This window comes from Gorilla gorilla, chromosome 21 (genome assembly GCF_029281585.2).
Source record: "Gorilla gorilla gorilla isolate KB3781 chromosome 21, NHGRI_mGorGor1-v2.1_pri, whole genome shotgun sequence".
NCBI classification, from domain to species: Eukaryota; Metazoa; Chordata; class Mammalia; order Primates; family Hominidae; genus Gorilla; species Gorilla gorilla.
In genome coordinates this window covers 53,555,150-53,564,626 of record NC_073245.2, presented here as the reverse complement: position 1 = coordinate 53,564,626, position 9,477 = coordinate 53,555,150, and the positions used below count along the sequence as shown (strand labels likewise).

Here is a 9,477-nt window from a genome sequence, read left to right as displayed (position 1 = left end):
TTTGGCAGAAGTCATTTAGTATCAGTCCTGATCCCAGGTAGTGTCTGGCTGCTATCTCAGAAGAGCCCTGTTGGGAGCAGAGCTATGTCAAGGTGGCCAGGAGGGCAGCGTCATACATACCATTTTCTGTAACATCAGGAAATCCCTGAAGGGAGCCCGAGAAGGAAGGAAGCAGAGGTCACAGGTTGGGGCTACAGATGCCGAAATCAATTTACCTCTTTGAGCCTCAATTTCATCGGCAAAGGTGGTGATAAAAGCTACCTTGCAGGATTCTATTGTGAGGATTTACAGGATGAATTAAATAAGTGGTTCTCAACCTTGACTGTGTGTTAGAATCACTGTGCCCTAGACGAATACTGATGCCCCGGATACTGGGATTTTAAAAACCTCTCCAGTTGGTTGAAATGTACAAACAAGGCTGAGAACTGCTGATCCAAATTAAATGCAGAGCACAGCGCCAGGGCACACACTAGGCATTCAGGAATGTTTATCACATATTTGTTTTTATTTAAAAAATTTTTGTGTCACACATTTTTAAAGATGGAGCACAAATTGTTTTCATTGTTCATTGTTAGAGGAAAAAAAGTTGATATAAAGGTTGTTGCAGAAATTGCATTTCTGGCTGGGGTGAGGTGGCTTACGCCTGCAATCCCAGCACTTTGGGAGGCAGAGTTGGGCGGATTGTCTGAGGTCAGGAGTTGGAGAACAGCCTAGCCAACACGGTGAAACCCCATCTCTGTTTTTTTGTTTTTGTTTTTGTTTTTGTTTTGAGATGAAGTCTCGCTCTGTCACCCAGGCTGGAGTGCAGTGGCGCCATCTCGGCTCACTGCAAGCTCCACTTCCCGGGTTCACGCCATTCTCCTGCCTCAGCCTCCTGAGTAGCTGGGACTACAGGGGCCCATCCCCATGCCCAGCTAATTTTTTGTATTTTTAGTAGAGACAGGGTTTCACTGTGTTAGCCAGGATGGTCTCGATCTCCTGACCTCGTGATTTGCCCACCTTGGCCTCCCAAAGTGTTGGGATTACAGGCGTTAGCCACTGCGCTCCGTCCCCCGTCTCTATTAAAAATACAAAAAAAAAAAAAAATTAGCCAGGCATGGTGGTGCACAGCTGTAGTCTCAGCTACTCAGGAGGCTGAGGCAGGAGAATCACTTGAACCGAGGAGGTGGAGGTTGCAGGGAGCTGAGATGGTGCCTCTGTACTCCACCCTGGGTGACAGAGCAAGACATTGTCTCAAAAAAAAAAAAGAAAAGAAAAGAAATTGCATTTCTGACAGGCTCGTTTCTGGAACTCTCAATCATCTGGGATTTGGTGATGAGGGTAGGAGAAGAAAGGCGGATAGAACAGCCTCTGCTAGTATGACTTGTTCTAACACTGAATGGAACTGAATAAGGCAGAGACTGTCCCACTCTAGCTTGTGGTTGACATCACCATCTCCAGGGCTTTCTCTGATGGTGCAAGCAGCATGGACACTTGTGTTTGCCCATTTCTGGGGTTGAAGGTGGAGGCCATTTTTTCCTCTGCTTGGGTATACTCATCGGATGAGCCTATATCACTGGCAGCTGTTTCTTTCTTCATTAATCCAAGAATGCAGGTGGTACTTCCTTCTTTACAGAATTTGGTAGCTTATGTGTTTTATTGTTTTTTTGTTTTGTTTTGTTTTAGACAGGGTCTGGCTCTGTCACCCAGGATGGAGTGCAGTGGCACAATCACGGCTCACTGCACCCTTGACCTCCTGGGCTCAAGCAATTCTCCTACTTCAGCCTCTCGAGGAGCTGGGACCACAGGCATGCATGATCACACCTGGCTTTTTTTTTTTAGAGACAGAGTCTCGCTCTGTTGCCCAGGCTGGAGTGTAGTGACACAATCTCGGCTTATTGCAACCTCCGCCTCCCAGGTTCAAGCGATTATTTGCTTCAGCCTCACGAGTAGCTGGGATTACAGGTGCCTGCCACCATGCCCGGCTAATTTTTGTATTTTTAGGAGAGATGGAGTTTTGCCATCTTAGCCAGGCTGGTCTTGAACTCTTGACCTCATGATCCACCCGCCTGGGCCTCCCAAAGTGCTGGTATTACAGGCGTGAGCCACGGTGCCCAGCCACACCTAGCTAATTTTTAAAAATTTTTTGTAGGGATGGGTGTCTCACTATGTCACCCAGGCTGGTCCTGAACTCCTGGGCTCAAGCAATCCTCTTGTCCCTGCCTCTCAAAGTCCTGGGATCACAGGCATGAGTCATTGCATTCACCCTATGTGCTTTGTTAATTTACAGACCCAGTGGTTAGTGACTGTGCCCCTCTACTTTCTTGCTGGGTGAACCTGGTATGAGGTGAGAGGGCCCCCTTACCCAGGCCTGTAGTTGTGATCACTCAGAGCAGCAATACTGGCTTCTGGGAGCAGCTCATCAATCACTCCTGTTGGCTTTGTTGAAGGTGGGAAGGGAGGCAGTGGACCCTGGGGCTGGGTCTCCCACTGCATGCAGGACTAAGGGCTGGGGGGCAGGCAACTGGTGTCTAGTTGGGATTGCCAGATTTAGCAAATAAAAATAAAGGACACTCATGTAAATCTGAATTTCAGATGCACAGCAACTGCTTTTTAATATAAGTATACCCAAGCAATATTTGGGACATACTTATACTAAAAGAAAGTATTCATTATTCATCTGAGATTCAAATTTAACTGGGCATACTTTATCTTCTTTGCTAAATCTGGCAACCCTATGTGTAGCCAAACAGCCAAGTCTCCAGCATGTGGGACTTGCTGCCGGCAATGGCCTCCTGCCCCATGTTGCCACATTCAGCTTCCACCTGTCACTGCCCAGCTCCAGAACTGTGCGTGGCTCCCAGTTACTTCTACAGGACACTCCCTGGCTGCTGTGCTGGGCCTTGGCTCTTCTGCCAGCCCAGCTGACCTGCTTGGGACCTTTCCCATATCTGCTCCTGTTCATGCTTTCCCTGCCTGCCATGTCTCCTGCCTACTCCCAGGAGGGATCGCTAACATTTATTGAGCACCTACTGGGTGCATGAGTTCTTCATTTGCATTATCTCTTTGGATTTTCACAAAACCCAGGATAGTGGGGACAGTAGTTATCCCATTTTACCAGTGAAGAAACTGACACCCTGAGATGGGGATTTGTGTGATCTTGGCTCACTGCAACCTCTGCCTCCCAGGTTCAAGCAATTCTCCTGCCTCAGCCTCCCAAGTAGCTGGGATTACAGGCGCCCACCACCACGCCTAGCTAATTTTTGTATTTTTAGTAGAAATGGGGTTTCACCATGTTGGGCAGGCTGATCTCAAACTCCTGACCTCAAGTGATCCAACCACCTTGGCCTCCCAAAGGTGCTGGGATTACAGGCGTGACCCACCGTGCCAGGCTAACAGTGATTTTTTTTTTTTTTAAATTTTTTTGAGATGGAGTCTCGCTCTTTCACCCAGGCTGGAGTGCAGTGACGCAATCTTGGCTCACTGCAACCTCCGCCTCCCAGGTTCAAGTGATTCTCCTGCCTCAGCCTCCTGAGTAGCTGGGATTACAGGTTTACAGGTTCGTGCCACCACGCCCGGCTAATTTTCGTATTTTGAGTAGAGAGGGAGTTTCATCGTGTTGGCCAAGCTGGTCTCGAACTCCTGACCTCAAGTGATCCACCCACCTCGGCTTCCCAAAGTGCTGGGATTACAGGCGTGAGCCACAGCACCCGGCCCCAACAGTGATTCTTAAAGTGTGGTCCCTGGACCAGCAGCAGCACTTGGGAACTTGTTAGAAATACCAGTTCTCAGGCCCTACCCCAGACCTACTGAATCAGAAACTCTGGGGGTAGGGCCCAGAATCTGTATTTTAATAAGTCCCTCCCTGCCTGCACCACCAAGTGGATTCTGATGCTCACTCTAGTCTGAGACCTGCTGCTGTAAAAGATAAAGTGACTACCAGACTCTCCCATCCCGGCAGAGGAACAGAGGACAGCAGGGTGATTGTGTTCTTCCTGAGCACCATGCCTGGGCCAGGCACTAGAGATGCTTCAGGAGCCCCATAGTCTTAGAGGATGGGGAGGGGAGGGGAAGAACAGACTAGCAACCAGGGAATTGCAATATAAGATGATGAAACCTGAGGTGGGGCAAGCCCAGGAGCCCATAGTGGGGTGGGAAGGGTCAGAGAATGCTTTCCAGAGAGTAGAAAAGTAAGTTGGAATTAGGTGAAGACAGGTGAGCACAGTGATCCAGGTGCAGGGACTCATTTGTACAAAGGCCAGGATGAGCCACCTGGGGATAGTTTAGGTTGGGAGGTGGGAAGGGTATAAAATCCCTGCCCTCAGAGTGAAGGAAGACGCTGTAGTGAGTGCTGAGGGTAAAGCCTCTGCCTTCCAGATGGAGTAAATGCTGGAGAAGATGGAAATTGGGGTGTGAAGAGAGACCCAGGAGGTGCCAGGCCTCCCCACTTCCTTCAATCCAGGAGCTTTTGCTCTCAAGACATTTGCTCAACCCCCAGCCATGTCAGTGAGCAGTGGGCAGGTACGTGGTTGCAAGGTCAGGGCTGTCGGGTCCAAGCGCAGCTCCTTCCTAGGCTAGGTGAGAGATGGAGCTGGGGGAGCAGCCCCCTCCGCCCCCGGCTGGAGAGGTTCCTGCTCTGTGTCCCTGGCTGGGTTGCTTTTGCCTTCCTTGTTTCCTTCTCCTGAGGATGTGGCCAGAACTGTGCACAGCCACTGGGGGCCTCTCCTCCCAGCCAATGGGAACAAGTCCTGGATGTTATCAGGGACCCTCAGGCTGGAGGGCAGGAGACTTCTGTTGCCATCCCCAGCTCCTGCTAAAGGTACCTTTTGTGCCAGATGAGGAGTGACCCGGCTTGGCTAGATTGCAACTGTGCGGTTCCCGACTCCCAGAAAGACGTCAGTTTAGCAGCCTTTTTGGAATTTGTTTGTAATTTCTAGCCTGGAGAGGAATCCTGAAAGATCATTAACCAATGTAGGAAGTGGAGCTTTCTGTGGCCTGAAAATCCCTTCAGGATTTCCCGACTGCCCCATGGGTTTGATCCTCAACAAAGGGACCTCCTATTCTTTTTCTTCTTGGGGTGTACCTTCTGCCTCCACCCACCCTCCATCTGGCATGTGGACCATGTCTTAAGCTTTGCAACTCCAAGAGGATCTGGCACACTGCCCTCTACTTAGATATTCAGAAATATTGTTTACAGAATATCAGTTTATGCTGGGCCTTGAACTATATATAGATGGGGTAAATATAGGAGGCAATAGGCAGTCTAAGTGGGTGGAAGTGGTGAGTGAAGGCACAGGTATTGAAGACAAAGCTAATGCAAGGAGATAACCTTGAATATGGGGCAAAACCATAGGCACTGGGGAGCTATCAATGATAATTGAGCAGGAGAGTGATACGGTATTGCTAGTCACTAGACTAGGCCCTTTGTATAAGTTGTACACACCATCTGCTTTCACTGTCCTGCCCCTTCTCTGCTTGGACAGTTCTTCCCTCCCTCTGTCCACATTGTTGATGCCAACTCATTTTTCAGATTCCAGATCCATTGTTACTGTCTTCAGTGGCAGACAGACTCTAAGGTGGCCCCTGCATTTCTGCCTCCTGGTGTTCATGCCTTTGTGTCATCCCTTTCACTGAAGTGTGGGTAGGACCTGTGACTTACTTTTAACCAATAGAATATGGCAAAGGTAATGGAATATCACTCCTAAGATTATGTTACATTTTATAATATTCTGCTTTGGCCAGGTGTGGTGGCTCACGCCTGTAATCCTAGCACTTTGGGAGGCTGAGGCAGGAGGATTGCTTGAGCCCAGGAGATTGAGACCAGCCTGGGCAACATAGTGAGACCCTGACTCTACAAAAAAAAAAAAAAAAATTAGCTGAGTGTGGTAGCACGTGCCTGTAGTCTCAGCTACTTGGGGGACTGAGGTGGGAGGATTGCTTGAGAGCAGGAGGTTGAGGCTGCAGTGAACTGTGATTCTGTGATCATGCCACTGTACTGCAGCCTGGGCAACTGAGCAAGACCCTGTCTCCAAGAAGAAGGAAGTTGCATTTTACAATGACCATTTAGAAATGAATCCATAAAAAAAAAATCAGATCAGCACTTTATCAGAGTAAAATTTGACAGAAGAAAGCCCTGTGATATTTATGTTATCACGGTTCCTGTCTACATTTTAATCCTTTTTTACAATTTTATTTATTTTTTTAAAGATAGAGACTCTGTTGCCCAGACTGGACTGCAGTGGTGCGATCTCAGCTCACTGTGACCTTTGCCTCCTGGGTTGAAGTGATTCTCCTGCCTCAGCCTCCCGAGTAGCTGGGATTACAAGCGTGTGCCACATGCCTGGCTAATTTTTTGTGTTTTTAGTGGAGACAGGGTTTCACCATGTTGGCCAGGCTGGTCTCAAACTCCTGGCCTCATGTGATCCACCCACCTCAGCCTCCCAAAGTGCTGGGATTACAGATGTGAGCCACTGCACCTGGCCTTAATCCTAAAATTAATAATTTCAGGATTAAAATGTACACAGGCACCATGATAATAACATTTAAGGATCGACTTTCCTCTGTGCAGTGAGAAACAGACCCCCAAGACCAGTATGAAAGTAATGAAAAATTAATTTTAACATGAAAAATTTTCATCCAGTTTTAGAAAAATACTTAGAAAACAACCTGACCTTCTAAAACATGAAATTTATTTGGGGTTTTTCTATGATTATAACGAACTAGGCATAATTGTGTCTTAGAATTGGGTAGAAAAATAACGTACTAATTCTCTTGATAAATTTTAAAATACTAATTCTGTTAAAATCTTGATTGTGAAAGAACCTAGACAACTCGCACTGAAAAAAATACCAACACAGATAATATACACATTAATCACATACATATACAGTCACACAAAGAATCTAAACTGGTGATTTTAACAAGCTAGGCAAAATACCATATATACTTGAATATAAGATAATGCCAAGCCATGAGCATAAAATTGAGGCAGTCACTTTATTTTCTTTTGTTTTTTTTTTTTTTTGAGATGGAGTCTCGCTCTGTAGCCCAGGCTAGAGTGCAGTAGAGCGATCTCAGCTCACCGCAAGCTCCACCTCCCGGGTTCACGCCATTCTCCTGCCCCAGCCTCCCGAGTAGCTGGTACTACAGGCGCCCACCACCAAGCCCGGCTAATTTTTTGTATTTTTAGTAGAGACAGGGTTTCACCGTGTTAGCCAGGATGGTCTCAATCTCCTGACTTCGTGATCTGCCCGCCTCGACCTCCCAAAGTGCTGGGACTACAGGCGTGAGCCACCGCGCCCCGGCAATGACTTTATTTTGAACAAGAAAGTGGCATAAGCAACTCAGAATGTGTCCCCTAACATAAGAGCTCTTCCCTCTACCACTCCCCACCTCAGTGTATAATTTTGGGAAAAAAAAAAGTGTCTTCTATCTGGTTATCTACCATTGCACCTTGTTACAAGGCAGGCACAATATCATGTCCAGATAGAACATCTAAGGAGACACATTTTGGGAGATGAAACTCTCATTTGGACTAAAGATGAGTGCATGTACTAACACAGGGCTACTGAACCACTAGTCTTGATTGCATTAGACAAAACGAAGGTGACTTGTCTTCATTTCCACAGTTGCTTTCATGTAAAAATCAGTTTTATTGCTGCTTTCATTAAAAAATATTCTGAGCCAGGCACGGTGGCTCATGCCTGTAATCCCAACACTTTGAGAGGCTGAGTCAGGCAGATCACTTGAGGCCAGGTGTTTGAGACCAGCCTGGCCAACATGTTGAATCCCTGTTTCTATTAGCCGGGCGTGATGATGTGCACCTGTATACAAGCTACTCAGGATGCTGAGGCATGAGAACCACTTGAGCCTGGGAGGTGGAGATTGCAGCGAGCTGGAATCACGCCACTGCACTCCAGCCTGGGCAGCAGAGTGAGACTCTGTCTCAAAAAATAAAAATTAGATAAAAAACATTCTGATCAAATAATCTTGCAAAGGAAAGACAAGTTTACCATATAAAAGCAAAGAGAAAAATGATTTTGTGCTCGGTTATGTTTAGGACCTTCACAAAGCACATGTTCTCAGGGAGCCCTGCTATGCTGTCTGTGCCAGAAATTTCATGTATTGTCCCTGGACGTTGAAATGGTCAGCTGGCCCATTGTATGCTGTCCACACTGGATCTCCCTGAATGGCCATATGGCCTTCACGTACTTCTTTTCATCCAGCGTGAGGTGGTGACGAATTCCTGCGGGGAGAGTTATGTCTCCTTTCTCCATGAAGATGTGGATTCACTTGTCCTCTTTATCTGTCATATCAAAAGTATCCACTGCCACCCGGGATGTAACAGATCCGATCATCCAAGTGTAAATGCTCCTCATAAAACACCTTAATCTTTTCTTCATAATTCGGTAATTTATCTTTACATGTGGTTATTATGTCTATCCAGGAGTAGCTTCTCTCTCTTTGAGTCTTTTCTAATTCTGGATCATTCTCTTATTTGTCAGTGTCTAGCTTTAGTAGTGCACCCTGAGCCAGCATGGCTGTTTCTGGCCCACTGGGTGGCCAGGGGCTCAGGGTGGTGGGGCTGCCTCCAGCAGTCTGGGAACTCATCCATGTACTCGGCCTGCACCATGGCTGCAGATGCTAACAGGCAGAGTGGGGCTAGAGAGGGGAGGCTGCATGGAAGGGCTGCCACTGGGAGTGAGGGGCTGTTGTGATTAGAACTCAAGGCTCTCAGGAGCTGGACAAAAGGTAGAAACTGTTGTTATAGATGAGGAAAAGGAAACCAATTATTGAGTACACTTAAAAGTATACTTGGTCAGATGCAGTGGTTCATGTCTTTAATCCCAACACTTTGGGAGGCTGAGATGGGAGGATCGCTTGAGCCCAGGATTTCAAGGTTGCAGAGCTGTGATTACACCACTGCACACCAGCCTGAGTGACAGTGTAAGACTCTCTCTTTAAAAAAAAAAAAAAAAAAAAAAAAAGCACACTGGCTGTTTCCTCTGCCCAGAAGTTTCTTTCCCTAGATGCCTACCTGGCTGGCTCCCTCACTAACCTCAAGACCATACCAATGTCCATGAAGTCTACCCTGACCATGCCCAGACACCTCTCTGTGCTCTAATCTTTTCCAGTAGCCCTAACAACTTCCTTGAGTGCTAATTTACTTCTTGAGGATGTCTGGTATGTGTGTGTCTCCCTCCAAAAGAATGCAGGCCCCTTGAGGACAAGACATCTGATCTGTCTTCACTGACAGTTCCTAAGAACAGTCTGGGGCCGGGCACGGTGGCTCACGCCTGTAATCCCAACAGTTTGGGAGGCCAACATGGGTGGATCACTTGAGGCTAGGAGTTCAAGACCAGCCAGGCCAAGACGGTGAAACCCTGTCTGTACCAAAAATACAAAAATTAGCCAGGTGTGGTGGTGCGTGCCTGTAATCCCAGCTACTGGGGAGGCTGAGGCGGGAGAATTGCTTGAACTGGAGGTGGAGGTTGCAGT

The 9,477-nt window shown here is 47.4% G+C and overlaps 1 pseudogene; it reads right to left on the bottom strand.

Annotated features, from left to right (window-relative positions):
- Positions 1-8,073: 8,073 nt before the first annotated feature.
- LOC101135552 (acireductone dioxygenase-like) lies at positions 8,074-8,611 on the bottom strand (annotated as a pseudogene).
- Positions 8,612-9,477: the final 866 nt, after the last annotated feature.